We start from the raw sequence: 22,232 nt of genomic DNA on the forward strand, positions 1-22,232 counted from the left end.
TCCAGGGGATCTTCACCACTCAGGAAATCGAACCCGGGTCCCCTGCGTTGGCAGGTGGGTTCTTTACTGCTGAACCAGCGGTGTAACTTTAATTTGTAATGGAGTCAACTTTATCCCTACAACTTTTAATGTGTGTGTTTGAGCTATCCATTTCCCACATCTTACCCGGTAGAACATGCAGGAAGAGTACAGAAAATTGGAGGGAAAGAGGGGCAGACCAAAGAGCGATCGGTAGCCACAATGCAAATCGGCTCATTTCACTTGTCAAGGTCTGTGTACACACGTGTGTGTGGAGCATCTGTGTGCCAACTTTGTCAGGATGGGATTCAATCAGGCAAGAGTCTGCAAAAAATATGAGGCTTTGATTTTGCTACAAAAATTAGTGAATCACAAAAGGGCAACTGTTCTTGGCAGACCCATCTATCTTACATAGTTTGGCCACTGAAATACGTAAGCATCCCATTATTTCATGTTCTTACATCCATTTCCTGCTCTATTCAACCCTTCATTACACATCACCTTAACTTCCTTCCTTCCTTCCCAGGTTTCTTTCTTCCTTAAGTGCATGAAACCCTTGTCTCCTTGTTTATCACAATGAGACTAAGACCAGCATGGATATAAAAATTGCTTTGTAAATTAAGAAGCTTTGAAACAATTTCAATCATGATTATTTATTCATATGCCGAAATATACAAAAGAGAGAGTGGAAAGGAAGACACGAGAAATGCTAAATGCTTAAGATGGCTTACCTTTAAAAAATTATGTTTAATATCATTTAATAATCACATTAAAGTGTATTAGGAATTATTAGACTAAAGAGGTTTCAAATTCCACGTAAAATGGAAAAAAAAGAAAAAAACATGGAATGTTTTCAAGCTTCAAGATATATACAATAAGAAATTTCAATAATCTGGGTTGTTGAGTCCTGGGGTGGATGAATCATTAAAGGAGACTGTGGACTGACTTCCCAGGAATTGTATAAGGAGCAGAATGGTCACTGTCTGATGTGGTTCACACTCTGTAACCAAGCAAAAGAAATGAGAGAAATCAGGTCACCCCAATCCTATTTTCCAGTTACAAAATTTGATCAAAGCATTAATTTTTAAAAACTCTTATGCAAAGTCCCTATAACTTTAATACAAACACCCACATTTTAAAATGTAAAACTTCCTACAGAATGGGAAAGTAGTTGAAAATTCCAGCTATTACGGTAACAAATAATAAAAATATCTTTTCAAATAAAACATGCAGTATACAACACATGGACATTTTAACAGCAGCCATTTCAGATGAGATTTCTGTTTATAAGACAACCACAGAGATTCAAAAATCAGAGGTGGTGATATTTAAACAAGAGCAAGTTTCTTGGTTTTTTCATGTAGCCCCACAAAGGCTTTATGATCTGAAGTATCCAGAAGGAAAAATACACTTCAGCCCCATGAAAAATGTCAAACCTCTCAGTGACTGGTCATCATAACACTGTCACAGACCTTCCACACCAAAGTTAATGACATCCTTGTTAGAAGATTCTTCAGCTACCCTTTATGTATATCTGTATGAACATATTGATGTCTATGTATTTATATTTGTTGAATATTTTTATTTTAAGAAAATGAAGGAGGAAAGTTAAAATTCTCTTCTGATTTAAAGGTTTTGTGTGGGATTTTCACTTTTTTCATTCACATTTTACTCTGAAAAGAAGAGAATTAGGGCAACAAGATCAAAATTTTTTATCTTCAGTCACTGGAAAATGGGAACCTGAGTTTCCTTTGCACGCCAGTCTTTTATTATGTGGGGAGTGTGTGTGTGTGTGTGTGTGTGTGTGTGTGATGGGCATATGTATGCAAGCATAAGACAGCCACTGCTGAAAAATTTCATACACCACCGATCTAGTCCTGACAAGAGGATCCAGCTTGGGAAACAGAACCTCCCCCTCAGTGCTACCCTCAGCCTCTTGGATCTCCTTCAAAACACAAATGATATGGGGGAGGCTTTATTTCACGCAAGCAGGTTCAAGTGATAAGGGACTTTGTCACCTCTGGGGACTAAGCACCCAGTTATAACATTTGTATGGAAGCTGACTTGTTAAATTTGCCCTCACAGATAAGGAACCCACCAAAGCACTAGAAAAAGGAGAAGCAGGGTCCTCACTTAATAAAAGTGAGGCCAGAGGCTGAGGGGCTATTCTTCCACTGAGAACTACTTAATTGTTAATCTTTTTGCTCAAGTGGTATTTAAGCAATCAAAAAACGTCTCCATTTTGCCTTTCTCAGTAAATACTGCAAAGTTTTTCTTTTTCCTATGTAGACACCAACATATATAAATCAAATGTCATGAATAGTGACTAGCAAGCAGAGTATTTTTTGAGACATAATTGGCAAATAAAACTGTAAGATATTTAAAGTATATAACATGATAATTTTATATATGTATATATTATTTTAATTTACTTTTAATTGGAGTATAATTTCTTTGCAATGTGTTGGTTTCTGCTGTACAACGATGTGAATCAGCCATAAGTATACATGTATCCCCTCCCTCTTGAGTCCTCCCACCTGCACCCCATCCCACTTCTCCAGGTTGTCACAGAGCTCTGGGTAAGCTTCCTGTATCACAGCCACTTCCCACTGGCATCTATTAACATTTTACATATGGTAATGTACTACGTGTCAACGCTACTCTCTCAATTCAACTTGCCCCCTCCTTCCCCTGTTGTGTCCACAAACATGTTCTCTGTCTGTGTCTCTCTTCCTGCCCTGAAAATAGGTTAACCAGTGCCATTTTTCTAGATTCCATATGCACGCATTAATATACAATATTTGGTTTTCTCTTTCTTACTTACTTCACTCTGTATAACAGGCTGTAGGTTCATCCACCTCAGCTCAAGTGACCCAAATTCACTCCTTTTAACGTTAATTAGAATTCCCTTGTATAGATGTACAACTTCTTTATCCATTCCTCTCTCAATGCACATCTAGATTGCTTCCATGTCCTGACTATTGTAAACACTGTTGCAATGATCTTTGGGGTACACGAGTCTTTTTGAATTATGGTTTTCTCAGGGTATAAGGCTTCAGCAATATGTGAATACTGAACTTCTGGATGTTCAAGCTGGTTTTAGAAAAGGCAGAGGAACCAGAGATCAAATTGCCAACATCTGCTGGATCATCAAAAAAGAGAGTTCCAGAAAAACATCTATTTCTGCTTTATTGACTATGCCAAAGCCTTTGACTATGTGGATCACAATAAACTGTGGAAAATTCTGAAAGAGATGGGAATACCAGACCATCTGATCTGCCTCTTGAGAAATCTGTATGCAGGTCAGGAAGCAACAGTTAGAACTGGACATGAAACAACAGACTGGTTCCAAATAGGAAAAGGAGTACATCAAGGCTGTATGTCGTCACCCTGTTTATTTAACTTATATGCAGAGTACATCATGAGAAACGCTGGACTGGAAGAAACACAAGCTGGAATCAAGATTGCCGGGAGAAATATCAATAACCTCAGATATGCAGATGACACCACCCTTATGGCAGAAAGTGAAGAGGAACTAAAAAGCCTCTTGAAGAAAGTGAAAGAGGAGAGTGAAAAAGTTGGCTTAAAGCTCAACATTCAGAAAATGAAGATCATGGCATCTGGTCCCACCACTTCATGGGAAATAGATGGGGAAACAGTGGAAACAGTGTCAGACTTTATTTTTGGGGGCTCCAAAATCACTGCAGATGGTGACTGCAGCCATGAAATTAAAAGACGCTTACTCCTTGGAAAGAAAGTTATGACCAACCTAGATAGCATATTCAAAAGCAGAGACATTACTTTGCCAACAAAGGTTCGTCTAGTCAAGGCTATGGTTTTTCCTGTCGTCATGTATGGATGTGAGAGTTGGACTGTGAAGAAGGCTGAGCACCGAAGAATTGATGCTTTTGAACTGTGGTGTTGGAGAAGACTCTTGAGAGTCCCTTGGACTGCAAGGAGATCCAACCAGTTCATTCTGAAGGAGATCAGCCCTGGGATTTCTTTGGAAGGAATGATGCTAAAGCTGAAACTCTAGTACTTTGGCCACCTCGTGCGAAGAGTTGACTCATTGGAAAAGACTCTGATGATGGGAGGGATTGGGGGCAGGAGGAGAAGGGGATGACAGAGGATGAGATGGCTGGATGGCATCACTGACTCGATGGACGTGAGTTTGAGTGAACTCCGGGAGTTGGTGATGGACAGGGAGGCCTGGTGTGCTGTGATTCATGGGGTCGCAAAAAGTCGGACACGACTGAGCGACTGATCTGATCTGATCTGATGCCCAATAGTAGAACTTCTAGGTCATATGGTAGTTTTGTTAGGACTTCCCTGATGGCTCAGCAGGTAAAGACTCTGCCTGCAATGCAGGAGACACAGGAGATGGTTCAATCCCTGAGTCGGGAAGCTCCTCTGGAGGAGGAAATGGCAACCCACTCCAGTATACTTGCCATTTCCAGCTACCCCTCTACCATAGTGCTGACCCTCATTTACGTATGTATTAGAAAAGATTTTCCCTTTCTATTAACTTAAGTTGGAGAAGGAAATGACAACCCATTCCAATACTCTTGCCTGGAAAATCCCATGGATGGAGAAGCGTGGTGGGCTACAGTCCATGGGGTCGCAAAGAGTTGGACACGACTGAGCAACTTCACTTGTCACTTGTCATTAAGTTAAGTAACATAGCTATCATCTGACATGTTTACCTTTTATTTTTTGAAGAGAACACAGGTAAGTGCCACTCTCTTAGACAGCATCAATTATACAACACAGTTTTATCAGTTATAGTCATCATGCTGCACATTAGATCCTTAGACCTTAACATTTTCATATGTTATAATGTATAACCTTTTATAAATCTCTCCCTATTTTCCCCATCCTCCAGGCCTTGGCAATCACTTTCCTATCTGTTTCTGAGTACCACATTTTTTTTTAGATTCCTTACAATTGAGATCATACAGTATCTTTCTTTAACTTATTTCACTTAGCATAAGGCCCTCTAGTTTCATCCATGCTGCCACAAATGGGAGAATTTCTTTCTGTTTGTAATGGCTAAATAAAATTCACATGTATATGTCATATCATATTGTTTTAATCTCTTCACCTGCTGACAGATACTTAGGTTGTTCCTATAACAGGCTGTTTCTAGGCTACTGTGAATATTGATGCAATGAACATGAGAGTACAGATTTCCTTGGAGATAATTATTTCGTTTCCTTTGAACACATATTCAGAAGTGAATATATATCCAGAAGTGGGAATTAATGGTCACATAACAGTTCTTTCTTAAATTTCATGAGAAACTTCCAGAAGGTATTCCATGGGAGTTGCACCAATATACATGCCTACCAATAATCCATTAATACCTCCATTTTCTACACATCCTCAACAACATTTACTTCTTACTTTTTGGTAAAAGCCATTTCAACAGGAACGAGGTGATATTTGTTGTACTTTTGATTTGCACTTCCCTGATAGTGATGTTGAGCATCTTGTCATACACTTCCCGGGCATTCTGTATGTCTTATTGGAGGAAAAGTTGTCTATTCTATAAAAAATAGCATGCATTTTGTACACTGTATTTGAATATATAAAACTCAGTTACCTATCCATACACCAACAACAAATTATAGAAATAGAAACAATCCCATTTACAACTGCATCAAAAAAATAAAATACTTAGAAATAAGTTTAAGCAAAGTGTTGAAATATCTATGTGTGAAAACATTCAAGACAAACATGAAAGAAATTTTTGAAAGACACAAAAGGAAACATATTTTATATTTACTGACTAGAAGAATTAATATTGTTAATACATCCATACTACCCAAAGCTATCTACATATTCACTGCAGTCTCTTTCAAAATTCCAAGGTGTTTTTCACAAAACAGAAAAAAAATTCTACAACTTGTATAAAACTGTTGCTTTGTTCAGTTGACAAGTCGTGTCCGACTCTTTGTGATCCCATGACTGCAGCATTCCAGCTTTCCCTGTCCCTTACCATCTCCTAGAATTTGCCCAAGTTCATGCCCATTGAATTGGTGATGGCATCCAAACGTCTCATCCTCTGTCAGCCTTCTTCTTCTGTCTTCAATCTTTCCCAGCATCAGAGTCTTTTCCAGTGACTCAGCTATTCACATTAGGTGGCCAAAGTATTGGAGCTTCAGCTTCAGCATCAGTCCTTCTGAAGAGTATTTAAGGTTGACTGGTTTTGATCTCTTTGGTGTCCAGGGACTCTCAAGATTCTTCTACAGCACCACAGTTCAAAAACACCACTTCTTCAGCACTCTGCCTTCTTTATTGTCTGTCCAGCTCTTACATGTGTACATGACTACTGGAAAGAGCCTAGCCTTGACTATACAGACCTCTGTCAGCAACGTGATGTCTTTGCTTTTAACACACTGTCTAGGTTTGTCAGAGCTTTCCAGCCAAGAAGCAATTGTCTTCTAATTTTGTGGCTGCAGTCGCCATCCACAGTGATTTCAGAGCCCAGGAAGAGGAAATCTGTCACTGCTTCCACCTTTTCCCCTTCTATTTGCCATGTAAGAGATGGGACCAGATGCCATGATCTTAGCTTTTTTTTTTTTTTTAATTATATTCCATTGTGTGATTAATCATTTATTGACAAACAACCCTTGGTGGTTTAGTCACTAAGTTGTTACTCTTGCGACCCCATGGACTGTAGCCTGCCAGCCTCCTCTGTCCATGGGATTCTCCAGGCAAGAATACTGGAGTGGGTTGCCATTTCCTTCTCCAGATCTTAGCTTTTTTGATATTGAGTTTTAAGCCGGCTTTTTCACTCTCCTCTTCCACCCTCATCAAGAGGCTCTTTAGTTCCTCTTTGCTTTCTGCCATTAGAGTGGCATCATTCACATATCTGAGGTTGTTGATATTTCTCCCAGCAATGTTGATTTCAGCTTTTAGGACTCATCCAGTCCAGCATTTTGCATGACATGCTCTGCATATAAGTTAAATCAGCAGGGTGATAATATTCAGCCTTGACAGACTTCTTCACTAATTTTGAACCAGTTTATTGTTCCTTGTCTGCTTCTAACTGTTGTTCTTTGAACTGTGTACAGGTTTCTCAGAAGACAGGTAAGGTTGGTCTAGCATGCCCAGCTTCTTAAGAATTTTCCACTTTGTTGTGATCCACACAGTTTGGTGAGATCAATGAAGCAGATGTTTTTTCTGGAATTCACTTGCTTTTTCTATGTTCCAGCAAATGTTGGCAATTTGATCTCTGGTTTCTGTGCTTTTCTAAACCTAGCTTGAACATCTGGAAGCTCTGGGTTCACATAATGCTGAAGCCTAGCATGGAGGATTTTGAGCATAACCTTACTAGGATGGGAGATGAGTGCAACTGTTCAGTGGCTTGAACATTCTTTAGTACTGCCCTTCTTGGGAATTGGGATGAGGATTGACCTCTTCCTGTCCTCTGGCCACTGCTGGCTTTTCCAGATTGTCAGACATATTGAGTGGAGTACTTTAATAGCATCATCTTTTAGGATTTTAAATAGCTCTGCTGGCATTCCATCACCTCCACTAGCTTTATTGGAAGCAGGGCTTCCTAAGGCCCACTTGACTTCACATTCTAGAATGTCTGGCTCAGAGTGAGAAACTACACCATTGTGATTATCTGGGTCATTAAGATTTTTTTTATAGTTCTCCTGTGTACTTTTTCCATCTCTTCTTGGTCTATTCTGCTTTATTAAATCACAAAATACCAAAGAGTCAAGGTGATCTTGAGAAAGAAGAACAAAGTTCGAGACTATGATTGCTGATTTCAAATATATTAGAAAGCTGTAGTAATCAAAACAGAATGACTTGCTTCTGGCACAAAAACAGACACATAGATCAACAGAGCAGAACAGAGAAGCCAGAAAGAAACGCACACCCGTATATTGTCGGTTAGCTTATGAAAACGGAGCCAAGAAGATCCAGTGGGGAAAGGACAAGCTTTTCAAAATGGCACTGGGAAAACTGGATAGTCCTGTGAAAAAATGAAACTGTACTTCTGTCTTTTACCATACACAAAAGTCAACTAAAAATGGAACATAAGACTTTAAGCGATTAAACTCCCAGAAGAAAACATCGAGGTAATCTTCCTTGACATGGGTCTTTGCAATGAGTTTTTGGGTTTCACACCAAAAGCAAAGGCAACAACTGCAAAAATAAACAAGTGGGACCACATCCAACTCCAAACAAAGGAACATCAGCAAAATCAAATGGCAACCTATGGATTGAGAGAAAATATCTCCAAATCACATATCTGATAAGGGCTTAACATTCAAAAACACATGATACTCATACAACTCAAGGGCAAAAAAACACAAATAATCCAAATTTTTAATGGAGTATAAGAAAAGTAAGAGTTTCAATAAATCTGAAGATTAGACTGGAGATGAAAGACACAGCAAGGTTCTCCTTCCAGAACAACAACAGCCTGTGCCTTCCCGGCATTACTTGCTTCATCTCCACTCACTTGTTTGACAATTACAGTTCACAGTGTACATTCTTCAACTCATAGCAATCACTGCACAGTGAGCTATGATATGTGCTAAGAATAGTCCCATTAGGGGAAAAAAACTAATATTTGCATACTTACTATTTAGGCATATAAAAAGGAAGGTAATTTTCAGAGTTTACCATTTCATTATTTTCTATATTTCATTTCAAAATTGAACCATCTAGTAAAAAAAATGAGTTAAGAAACCTCAATAATATACACATAGAAAATCATTTTTAAATGGGAGCATTAATGGATTATAATTTGCAGGTAATTTATTATTACTATTGTAACTGTATTCCTTTTGATTCTCTGCTGCATCAGGTTAGTAATTTATTATAAATATTAATACCAACATAAGGACAAATACTACTAAAGTTATCGTGAATAGAGAAAGACATAGATTATATTAGGCAAGAAATGAAAGTATGGGAAGTCAACAATGGTATTAAAATAAAGGGTAGTATTGCCTTGAGACAAAGTAAGGTTCTCAAAGTTTCTTGAAACACCAAGAACAAGTCAGATGTGAGGAATTAGCTTAATTTGTATACCAGAAACTCTACCTGAAGAAATTTAAGTTCATAAAAACATTATGATGCTAAAAACCAAAATTTGGCCAGAGAATAGGGTAGGGTAGGGTATATAGGCATTCAAAATTCTCCATTGCTTAGTGCATCAGGCACTCAAGGACCACCCTCACTGAAGTCTTTCTCTATTGCTCAACCTACAGGTACCAGCATGGAGAAAGATAGCTCTACCTCACAGGCAGTGGAACCCTACTTTTATGGCCTCATGGCTTTCCTTAAGAAGCATTCCATGCAGCACATTTCCTCCACCCCATCCCATCCGGCTGACTCCCCATGGTCAACAGGAGTCCTCACCCTGGGATCATTCCACAATCCCCATGGCTCCAGCCCCCAGCTTCTGTGGACACCAGTGGACTTACAACCCTGTCCGAGGTATGAGAGGCCGCAGCATGGCTCGTCTATGTGGTTCTCACTCCGTTCAGACTGTCACAGATTAGTTAGTTCACTCCCCAAAAGCTTCAAATGCCTCCCCCGTCCTAGTGGACGGCCATGGACGCGGGGATCTCTCCCCTGCGCTTCAGCTCCCTCATCCCCAGGTGCAGGCTGGTCCCACTTGCTCTCCTCCTTCTTTCCCCTTCTCCCTTGTCCCTTCTTTCCTTTGTCCTACTGAGTTCTGTATGAATCCGGATGTTCCTTCTCAGTAGTCAGGGAGTCCTGCAGGATTCACCTGGTCTTCTGTGAGAACTGCTGCGTTTAGATGTTCTTGATGCATCGGTGGAGAGAGGTGTACCCCACTTCCACCTACCCCTCCTCATCTTGTCCACCCCCATTTGTGCATGGATTAGAAACGAGTTTCCCTTCTATTAAGTAACACCGCCATCACCACACGTTTAGCTTTTGCATTTTGAGGAGAACACAGCTAAGTTCCTTGCTCTTCAGTTCAGTTCAGTGGCTCAGTCATGTCCGACTCTTTGCGACGCTATGGACTGCAGAACGCCAGGCCCCCCGTCCATCAGTGATTCCCAGAGGTTACTCAAACTCATGCCCATCAAGTGCAGTGGTGCCATTCAATGATGTCCACTCTCTTAGACAATTTCAAATACACAACACAATCTTATTAGTTACACTAACCGTGCTATACATTAGATCCTCAGTTCAGTTGCTCAGTCATGTCCAACTCTTCGTGACCCCACAGACTGCAGCAAGACAGGCTTCCTGTCCATCACCGACTCCCAAAGCTTGCTCAAACTCATGATTGATCTCATGATTAGATCATGAGGCTCACACATTAGATCCTCAGACTTTACTAATTTTTTATACACGAAAATGTGTAACCTTTAAAAATCTCTCCTTATTTCCCCCACCCTCCAGGCTTTGGCAATCATTTTTCTACTCTGAGTTCCTTTTTTTCTTTTCTTTAGATTCCTTATAATTGAGATCATATGGTATTTGTCTTTCTCTGACTTAGTTCACTTAGCGTAATGCCCTCCAGTTTCATCCATGTTGCCACAAATGGAAGGATTTCTTTCTTTCTCTAAGGGCTAAATAATATTTACCTATATATGTCACATCACATTGTTTTAATCCATTCACCTGTCGAAAGATATTCAGGTTGTGCCTATACCAAGGCTACTGTGAATAATGCTGCAATGAATATGGGAATACAGATCCCTCTTTGAGACAATGATTTCATTTCCTTTGACTATATATCCAAAAGTGGGATAACGGATCACATAACAGTTCTCTTTCAAATTTCTTGAGGAACCTCCACAGTATTTTTCCATGGGAGTTGCTCCGGTATACATCCCTACCAACAGTGCATAAACACTCCTTTTTCTCCACATCCTCAATAACATTTGTCATTTCATACATTTTTGGTACTAGCCATTCAAACAGGTATGAGTTGATATCTCTTCTGCTTTTGATCTGCATTTCCTTGATTATTAGTGATGTTGAGCATCTTGTCATATACCTCTTGATCATCTAAATGTCTTATTAGTGGAAAAATGTCTATTCTTTAAAGATGGAGCATACATTTTGTTTACTATATTCCAATATATGAAACTCAGTGCCTACCTATATATCAACAATGAACTATCAGAAAATGGAATAAAGAGAACAATCCCATTTACTATTACTATCAAAAAAAGATAAAACACTTAGAAATAAACTTAAGCAACGTGTTGAAAGATTTTACACAAAACCTTTAAGACATTGATAAGAGAAACTTTTAAAAAGATAAATATATGTAAATTTAGGTTGTCTATTCAATGTGTTTCTTGTTTCTTGAAGTAGGATTTGTATTGCTATAAACTTGCCTCTTAGAACTGCTTTTGTTGCATCCTATAGGTTTTAGATCATCATGTTTTCAAGGTTCTTTGTTTCTAGGAATTTTTTTATTTCCCTTATTTCTTCAGTAACCTGTATATTATTTAGAAATGTGTTGTTTAATCTCCTTGTGTTGGTGTACTTTAAAGTTTTTTTTTTCCTTTAATTGATATCTAGTCTCAAAGAGTTGTGGTCAGAGAAAATGCTTGATATGATTTCAATTTTCTTAAATTTACTGAGGTTTGATTTGTGACCCAAGATGAGGAAAATGTTCCATGGGCACTTGAGAAGAAAGTGTACTCTTCTGCATTTGGATGCAATGTGCTGATATCAATTAGGTCCATTTGCTCTAATATTTCCTTTTAGGCTTATGTTTCCTTATTAATTCTCTGTTTTGATGATCTGTTCATTGGTGTAGGTGGGGTGGTAACTTGTCCTACTATTATTGTGTTACTGTCAATTTCCCCTTTTATGTCAGCGTTTACCTTATGTATTGAGGTGCTCTTATGTTGGGTACATAAATATTTACAATTGCTATGTCTTTTTCTTGGACTGGTCCCTTGATCATTTGGTAGTGTCCTTCTTTATCTCTTATAATAGTTTTGATTTTAAGGTCTATTTTTTCTGATACGAGAATTGCCAATCCGGCTTTCTTTTGATTTCCTTTTGCATGGAATATCTTTTTCCATCCTCTCACTTTCAGTCTGTATGTGTCTCTAGGACTGAAGTGGGTCTCTTGTAGACAGCATATATATGGGTCTTGTTTTTGTATCCATTCAGCCAGTCTGTGCATTTGGTAAAAATGGAAGATAATATCAAGTAAAACAACTGATAAAGGATTGCTTTCCAAAATATACAAGCAGCTCATACAACTCAATCATCAAAAGCAAAGGTGAGAGCTGCAAAAATAAACTAGTGGGACCACATCAAACTCAAAAGCTTCTGCATAGTAAAAGGAGCCATCGATAAAATGAAATGGCAAACTATGGAATGAAAAAAATATTTGCAAATCACATATTTGGTAAGGGCTTCATATCCATGTATATATAAGAGACTCATGCAACTCAGTAGGAATAAAAAATTAAATAACCCAAATTATTAAATGAGCAAAGGAAGAGTAAGTATTTTGAAAAATCTGAAGTGTACACTGCAGATGACAGACACTGTAAGATTTTCCTTCCAGAACAAATGCCTGTGTCTTCCTGGAATTGCTTTCTTTATTTCCAATCACCTGTTTAGTGATTGGAAATCACAGTATACATCCTTCACTCAATAACAATCACCCTACACTGAGCTATATGTGCTAAGAATAGCCCTACTGACTATAAAAAACTAATAATTACGTACTGAATCTTCAGGAATCTAAAATACAAGGTGATTTTCAGAATTTTCCACTCCATTGTTTTCTACATTCTATGTCAAAGCTGAAACATCTAGTAAGGAAAAATGACTTAGGGGACCTCAATAACACATGGATAGAAGTCATTTAAAACTGGGAGCATCACTGGATTATAATTCAGGGGAATGTATTATTCCTAGTAGTACTGTAATTTTATTCCCTTTAATTCTCTGCTATACTAGGTTGATGTTTATTTAGAATAGTAATACCAACATAGAGACATACAGTACTCCAGTTACAGTAGATTGAGAAAGACAAGCTTATGAGGCAGGAACTGAAATTACAGAAAATTAGCAATGGTATCAAAACAAGGGGCAGTATTGCCTAGAAAGAAAGCAGAGTTCTCTAATTTTTTTGAGACAACACACACAAGCCAGATGTGAGCCAACCAGCTTAAACTGTGTACCAGAAACCGCACCAGAAGGAAAATGAAGTTCATAAAAATATGACGATGCTAAAAGCCAAAATCCAGACAGTAAGAGAATAGGGTAGGGTTTATGTAGATGCTGAAAACTACTCAGAGAGATAGACATGGAAGCAAATACACTAATGAGCATCAGAAAGATCAAAGCACAAATGGGTCTGAAAATAAATCATAAAGGGACTTGGTAGTCTGATCAAAAGAATAAGAGAATCAAATTAGAAAACCAAAATATAAAGACTTGTGCACGTGATAGACCCAGAGAATGCTCAGCAGAGAAAATTTCGGCCTTAGTGACCAGTGAACAGAAGCCTCCAGCATCAGGAACAAAATCCCTGGGCAGGACTCACGACTGTGCGCTTCTGGAAACAGCCTCAGTTTCAAAGTTTGGGCACCACACCACCGAAAAGTGAACGCAGACAAGGATTATAGCTTGCTATTGCACTGAATCACAGACAGTAGTGTTTGTTAGTTTACTTTTCTCATTCAACTATAAAGTTAATGAATCACTAGCCGATGATAATTGATGCCATCAGTTTCCAGTCAGATCCTCTTTAGTCGTACAATGGATATCTAAACCTGTTATATGATCCCCAATAACAGTTTTAATAATTAAATTTATTAATATTTAATGGAGGGTAATTGCTTTACAATACTGTACCTCTTTTGGCCAAACATCAACATGAATCAGCCATAGGTAAATCTATGTCCCCCTGCTCTTGAACCTCCTTCCCACCTTCCTTCCAGTCCCACCCCTTGAAGCTGTTACAGAAAAATATGGAAGACTTCACAAATTTGTGTTTTATACTTGGACAGGGGCCATGCTAACCTTCTCTGTATTACTGCAATTTTTTAATATATGTGCTACCAAAGCGAACACAGAAATAACCTTTTTTTTTTTATTTTATTTTTAAACTTTACAATATTGTATTAGTTTTGCCAAATATTCGAAATGAATCCGCCACAGGTATACCTGTGTTCCCCATCCTGAACCCTCCTCCCTCCTCCCTCCCCATACCCTCCCTCTGGGTCGTCCCAGTGCACCAGCCCCAAGTATCCAGTATCGTGTATCGAACCTGGACTGGTGACTCGTTCCATACATGATATTATACATGTTTCAATGCTATTCTCCCAAATCTCCCCACCCTCTCCCTCTCCCACAGAGTCCATAAGACTGATCTATACATCAGTGTCTCTTTTGCTGTCTCTTACACAGGGTTATTGTTATCATCTTTCTAAATTCCATATATATGCATTAGTATACTGTATTGGTGTTTTTCTTTCTGGCTTACTTCACTCTGTATAATAGGTTCCAGTTTCATCCATCTCATTAGAACTGATTCAAATGTATTCTTTTTAATGGCTGAGTAATACTCCATTGTGTATATGTACTACAGCTTTCTTATCCATTCATCTGCTGATGGGCATCTAGGTTGCTTCCATGTCCTGGCTATTATAAACAGTGCTGCGATGAATATTGGAGTACACGTGTCTCTTTCCATTCTGGTTTCCTTAGTGTGTATGCCCAGCAGTGGGATTGCTGGATCATAAGGCAGTTCTATTTCCAGTTTTTTAAGGAATCTCCACACTGTTCTCCATAGTGGCTGTACTAGTTTGCATTTCCACCAACAGTGTAAGAGAGTTCCCTTTTCTCCACACCCTCTCCAGCATTTATTGCTTGTAGACTTATGGATCACAGCCATTCTGACTGGCGTGAAATAGCACCTCATAGTGGTTTTGATTTGCATTTCTCTGATAATGAGTGATGTTGAGCATCTTTTCATGTGTTTGTTAGCCATCTGTATGTCTTCTTTGGAGAAATGTCTATTTAGTTCTTTGGCCCATTTTTTGATTGGGTCATTTATTTTTCTGGAGTTGAGCTGTAGAAGTTGTTTGTATATTTTTGAGATTAGTTGTTTGTCAGTTGCTTCATTTGCTATTATTTTCCCCCATTCTGAAGGCTGCCTTTTCACCTTGCTAATAGTTTCCTTTGTTGTGCAGAAGCTTTTAAGTTTAATTAGGTCCCATTTGTTTATTTTTGCTTTTATTTCCAATATTCTGGGAGGTGGGTCATAGAGGATCCTGCTGTGATGTATGTCGGAGAGTGTTTTGCCTATGTTCTCCTCTAGTAGTTTCTGGTCTTATGTTGAGATCTTTAATCCATTTTGAGTTTATTTTTGTGTATGGTGTCAGAAAAGAAATAACCTTTCAATAGAAAAAAAAATCATATAGTCATCTACCAATAAATAATTGATTACATGAGGAATTAGGGTATTCTGCTATATTTACTACCTCTTATAAAATCTAATTTTGATAAGGTCCAAATCTCCATGTAGGAATTAAGCATATATTTATGCATAACACATGTATGCACAGAAATACATGCACATAAATACATCTATGTTATACAAGCTATTATTCTCCTTGCCTGTCACAATAAGCTCTTTAGTTGATGAGACAGATAGTCCCAAATTTCTCCAACTTATATGTCTTCTTTTTGAGAACCACTTATTTTCATCACCTAATTTTAAATAACCATTTTATTCTTAGATACCATGCCTCTCTGAACTAAGAGCAGAGAAAATCTAGTAAATGCTGATGTCTTATCCTTAATTAAATTACCACTCTTCTAGTAAACTGGAAAAAGAATCATGTTCAGATCTCATTCAGGAGGGTAAAATCTCTATTTTATCAGTTCTCTTGTCCAAACTAAATTCTTGCTTACTTCATTCTTAAATTCTGCTTCCTTACAAAGGACAGACAAGAAAAGTAATATTAAAATCATGCTTGCAAGAGTCTATGATTTATGCTTCTGTTGGCCAAAGGTAGGGCCACGTATAGTTTCTGAAATATTACAATACATCATGGAAGCATGAAGGTCTAGTTCTACTGTCAAAGAGGAGATGTTTGGAGATGGTTCAAAAACTAAGCCCCATGGGTTGTCAGGATGTACTCCCAACCAAACGGGTAAATTTTGTCCCTAAAAAGTCAAAGTCAGGAAAGGGCAGGCCATGTTCGCAGAGCTGATGACGTTGTCTTGGGTGCTGACCAGGTAATACTCTTGTATTACCATCTGGAGATTTATTTGCTATTTTCTCAAAGAAACAAACTTAACAAGAAGATTAAAGATGCATAAAAGTAGAAGAGCTGCCAAGGTGCCTAGAAGAAAGGCTAGCCAGGAGAACCAGGCCCCCACACTAATAATTGTCAAAGACTGTAACAGTGAGTGTTTTATAGACAGAGCAGAACGAGTGGATAAAACCAATGTTCTAGGGTCACTGCTGTTTTGCAGTCAAAGACAAAATATTTTTCTCTTTAAGCAGAGTCATCACAGCTCCTGATGTGGTCCTGGTTACACACATGCAGACCGAGGGCCACAGGCATGTGTGATGTGACATCAGGAGGTGGACAGATGACTGTATTGATGCTCAGTCGCCTGCATCTGCTAATAATGGGACCTGGGGAAAATCACTTGCCCTTCTCTAAGTCATCACATCTTAATATAATTTGATGATAATAGTGAAGATTAAGGCTATCTCACAGGGTTACTGTGAAACACAAATTTTAAAATGTTTTAAAGCTTTTGGGAAAGTATCAAAGACATGCATGGGGTTATTAAGGTGAGAGAGCAGATCCAAGGTACAGAATCCTTTTTCTCTTAGTATTCTCTTTGTACTCAATAGCAGCGATCAGTCAGTCATGTGTTTACTCTTACCAGCGTGACAGTAAACCACACAGATCAACTAGACTTTTCTTGTCATTTCAGTGTCTAAAATGCAAGCATTAGTCAATGCAGAGTGAAAAAATTACAAACTTCTAGAGGGCCTCGCTGCTCAGAGTCTGCAGAGTCCCAACATTAAATTGTCTTAAAAGAATGGCCTAAACATTCTGGCTCAAAATTAAGTTCCAAATGTTTGCACAGCACAGAAGCACTTCTGGGAGCAATACAAAAATGCAGGGAGTAACCTATTCTCCAACTCTCTATCTGTGCAAATATCATCATCCATCGAAATTTACACAGAAGGTGCTGCTTCTTCCCCACCCCAGCTACTACAGCACCAACTCCTGCTCAGAGCAACAGGGAAAGAGAAGGCTTCCCTCTACAAGATGGATTTGATAACCGCAAGTGACTAGATCATCTCAGAATGGCTCATGTTTTAAGCAGGGTCCCGCCTGCTCCTGCTGCTGGTCATGTCAAATCTGCTCTTGTGCCAAGGCAACTTCTGCACATTCCTCTGTCCTCACGTTGATGACCTCTGCCTGAACTCCCTTAAAGACTTATTTACCCGTGCCACCAACCTGTCCCACTACATCTATAACCTCTCCTCGAAAATGTTCAATGAGTTTGTAAGTACTGTGGTGGTGGTGGTGGTTTAGTTGCTAAGTTGTGTCCAACTCTTGTGACCCCATGGACTGTAGCCTGCCAGACTCCCAGAATGAAGCTTCGCATAAGTGACTGGACTATACTATCCTTTAAACAAGAAGGCTGCATCAGCCAAACTTCAAATAACATACTCTCTAGGTCAAAGAAGCCGCCAGCTCATAAGATGTGGAAATCGAAGAAAGAATCAGTTTTGTGAAATCTCAAAGACTCCAAAGGAGTGCAATAACTTTTTCAACTGCCTTTTTTTCATTTTCTTTTTTAAATTTCCAGAATAAATGATTTTGTATTTGTCAGCTAGGAATGCCATAAAAGAATACAATAGACTCAGTGGAATAAACAACAGAAATTAAGATTTGCAGGGAATAGGTTTAGAGCTACAATAGAAGGGGGGTCTACAACTGTAAACAATTATTCTCTTCCTGATGAAGGTATTTGAAAGTTATACGTTAATTCTTTTAGGTCAATCAAGGAGCACACAGTAGAGCAGACAATTAATAAAAAAACGGTGCTAAAGGTTTCTATTAAATTCATATAGTTCTTTTTCAGTTCAGTTCACTCAGTCGTGTCTGACTCTTTGTGACCCCATAAATCGCAGCACGCCAGGCCTCCCTGTCCATCACCAACTCCCGGAGTTCACTCAAACTCATATCCATTGAGTTGGTGATTCCATCCAACCATCTCATCATCTGTTGTTCCCTTTTCCTCCTGCCCTCAATCTTTCCCAGCATCAGGGTCTTTTCAAATGAGTCAGCTCTTCACATCAGGTGGCCAAAGTACTGGAGTTTCAGCTTCAGCATCAGTCCTTCCAATGAACACCCAGGACTGATCTCCTTTAGGATGGACTGGTTGGATCTCCTTGCAGTCCAAGGGACTCCCAACAGTCTTCTCCAGCACCACAGTTCAAAAGCATCAATTCTTCAGCGCTCAGCCTTCTTTATAGTCCAACTCTCACATCCATACATGACCAGTGGAAAAACCATAGCCTTGACTAGATGGACCTTTGCTGGCAAAGTAATGTCTCTGCTTTTGAATATGCTATCTAGGTTGGTCATAACTTTCCTTCCAAGGAGTAAGCGTCTTTTAATTTCATGGCTGCTTTACTCACTAGTTTTTGTTTCATCCTTCATTTTTGACTGTCCATGTTTTTTCCAACTCTTCCAAGTAATCTTTTTAAATGTTCATAACTTTCGCTATTAGTTTTTCTCTGTCAATATGTTAGCTAGATTTTTCTACTCTTATTCTCAGTCCATGCTTAGTGTTTCCTACAAATTTATGCCATGTTTTTCTGCCGTACCATTTTGTCACCATAAACAATATTGTATTTTGCACCTGGGAAGAACACTAAGCTTTTTGGTGTGCGGATCAGAGATAAGTCAGAGTCATAACGTATAACTCCTTATAAGGCAATATATTGGCTCTAACCCACAGTAAACAGGAGATTAAATGGTTAAATACAGGTTCATGCATGCATTCTAAGTCACTTTAGTTGTGTCCAACTCTTTGCAACCCTACTGACTGTAGCCCAACAGGCTCCTCTGTCCATAGACAGGCAACAATACTGGAGTAGGCTGCTGTACCCTCTTGCAGGGGATGCTCCTCACCTAGGGATCAAACCTGAGTCTTCTTATATCTCCTGCATTGGCAGGAATGTTCTTTACCACTACCATCACCTGGGAAGCACCAAATATTGATATTTATGTACTATAGTTGGTTCAAATACTAAATTTAAAAAAGATAATAATAAAACAGGTTGAACTTAGAAAAGTCAGATGTAAAATCATTTTTTATAGAGACAATGTAGAGAAAAAGTAGGAAAAGAATGACTTTCAAATTTTGTGACCCCCCCATTAAAAAAATTACACGTCTATCAAACATGTTAATGTTCTGGTTCATATAATGAATGCCCAACAACCCTAACTAATCCTGATCACTTTCAGGATGAACAGTATGCCCAGGGCAGATAGTACTATATTAACATCACCAACAGCTGCCACACCACTTCCCTCCATGCTCCTGAAGAAAAAGAACAAGTCGAACACAGGCATGTGAGTCTTTTACCCCTGGGTTTTTCACTGGATCACATGAGACACTATACTGGTGTTACCAAGAATCAGATTATTAGAGGTAATGGTAATCGTACATGCAGAGAAAGGTTGAAGAACCATCAGCAATTGAAGAGAAATTATATTATGCAGTTGTTGAAGCATGAGTGAAATCAAGGGATGACTAAAGATCTGTAGTAGCAAAATAAATAACAGATCCATAAATTGTCCATGCAGACAACTTTAGTTCAACCAATGCATTAGACACAGGATTGCAGCTATTACACTGTATCAAAACATGAAATGAATGGAACTTCCATGTGTAAAATATAAGATTGCAAAATTCGTGAATATGTAAGAAACACACCCAGTTTTGAGTACTCCCTGTTACTAGTGAGTCCTACGTGGGAGTCCTATACTGCACCACCCGAGCCACCGCGTCTGCCTTTCAAGGCTCTCCTGATTCTGCTTCTACTTCTCTGACACCTCCTTCACTCGTCATTTTCAACGACTCCTCTGTCACCTTTTATTCTTAATTTGTAAGTCTCCCCCACAATGGCCTATAAACATTGCTTTGCTTCTCAAGGCGGCAACAATTGCCTCTGTTCAGAGGACAACACAGTTTACACATCAAGCCTCAGTCATTTATGGCAGCTCCAAATTTTCACAGTTATAATCTCTCCTTTCTGATTTCCTGCATTATCCTTCATCCTAACATTATTTAAAATATTTTCACATGCATCCCCCTTTAAAATACTATCTTCTCTCTCTACAACTTTCTTAATGATACCAGCATTCTTTTCCTCTATTAAGCTCATTAATAATGAGGGTGATCAAGTAAAGGAAAAAGGTCAAAGAGAAAGAGGAGGAGGGATTTTTCAATGAGCTTAAATTTAAAGTTTATTGAGAGTTACTACATGGCCTTACATTTTACTCAGCACTTCATGTGCATTACTATATTTAATCCTATTCAGTTCTCTGTTCTTTACCAGTAAAACAATTCACGGCTATAAAGAAATCAAGTATATTAACTAGAGATCTTCAGCCCCCGGGATTTTCAGGCTCAATTCTGCTAGTAGTAGTGAACTAGGGGGGCCCTCCACTGTGAATCCCACTGATGCTGTTACTAAACACAACGCTGTGCCATTTTCTGCCCGGACACGTGTCAACAAAACAGACTCTTCTGATGTCAGCAGGGTGCTGGTGTGGGATCAGCTGAGGAGAGAAGCCTGTTTAAGAATGTCATATCTTCTTCCTTGTCTCTTTGTTGTAATATCATAAAACAAATTACCAATCAAAAATCAGTACGAAGGACTCATCTGATTCATTAATACGAATGAATAGCTGGGTGACAATGATGTGGGCTCAGGTGGAATCCCTCTTTCCTGGGTCAGGCACTGCAGCACATACTCACTTGCCATAAAATACTTAGATTCTCTCATGCAAATAGACAACATAAAAGAACTCACTGAGTGGTCATAGAATTTCAGAGGAAAAAAGAAAATTCTTCATGTTATAAATTAGAATGCATCAGAAGAATTAGTTACTAAAATAACCTCAGTTCAGTTCAGTCACTCAGTTGTGTCCGACTCTTTGCGACCCGATGAATCGCAGCACGCCAGGCCTCCCTATCCATCACCAACTCCCGGAGTTCACTCAAACTCAGGTTCATTGAGTTGGTGATGCCATCTAGCCATCTCATCCTCTGTCGTCCCCTTCTCCTCCTGCCCCCAATCCCTCCCAGCATCAGAGTCTTTTCCAATGAGTCAACCCTTCACATGAGGTGGCCAGAGTACTGGAGTTTCAGCTTTAGCATCATTCCTTCCAAAGAAATCCCAGGGCTGATCTCCTTCAGAATGGACTGGTTGGATCTCCTTGCAGTCCAAGGGACTCCCAACAGTCTTCTCCAACACCACAGTTCAAAGGCATCAATTCTTCGGCTCTCAGCTTTCTTCACAGTCCAACTCTCACACCCACACATGACCACTGGAAAAACCATAGCCTTGACTAGATGGACCTTTGTTGGCAAAGTAATGTCTCTGCTTTTGAATATGCTATCTGGGTTGGTCATAACTTTTCTTCCAAGTAGTAAGGGTCTTTTAATTTCATGGCTGCAGTCACCATCTGCAGTGATTTTGGAGCCCCCAAAAAATAAAGTCTGACACTGTTTCCACTAATTCAGCAAAGTGTGAACTAAGAGGTTATGTTTTATACTTCTACAACTTTTACTACCTTCAAAAATCTCTGCATACACATAGGAATAACCAAGAGTTCTTTAGGTCAACTGCTCTGAGCAAACATAACATGTTACCAAAACCACTGAATTATGATTATTTTAATGAGACTGTTTCTTATGGTTGCTTAGAACAAAGGCCTTATTAGGTGGATACTCATGTTACTGTACTCCTGGAATGAATCTCTGTATCATCTAGTCATGAACCTGCGGAGTATGAAAGAAGTCTCAGATGCTATCCTATCAAGAGCCAGAGAGAATGTGAAAAAAAGTAAAAGAACTTCAAACATTCATAGAGAGGGTGTTCAGCCAGGTGAGCATCCTGCAGAGGACTTTCTTGCTTTGCTCATGAATGAAAGACCTCTGTAATGCAGAAG

The 22,232-nt window shown here is 39.0% G+C and overlaps 1 protein-coding gene and 1 non-coding gene across 4 annotated transcripts in view; both read right to left on the bottom strand.

The window, feature by feature from the left end:
- Window positions 1-655: 655 nt before the first annotated feature.
- Window positions 656-22,232, bottom strand: part of LOC147347652 (uncharacterized) — a 521,220-nt gene continuing 499,643 nt past the window's right edge. For all 3 annotated transcript variants that reach the window (XR_015152401.1, XR_015152384.1, XR_015152365.1), the window contains one exon: window positions 656-1,018. The gene's annotated coding sequence lies outside the window, so the exon portion shown is untranslated. The remainder of the gene's footprint in view (window positions 1,019-22,232) is intronic.
- On the bottom strand, window positions 13,968-14,076 carry LOC147347653 (U6 spliceosomal RNA). Its single transcript, XR_015153328.1, has one exon. It is a non-coding gene; the product is annotated as a U6 spliceosomal RNA (small nuclear RNA).

This window comes from Bos grunniens, chromosome 23, assembly GCF_055505025.1.
Source record: "Bos grunniens cultivar Pamir isolate PY7600 chromosome 23, Bosgru_T2T1.0, whole genome shotgun sequence".
NCBI classification, from domain to species: Eukaryota; Metazoa; Chordata; class Mammalia; order Artiodactyla; family Bovidae; genus Bos; species Bos grunniens.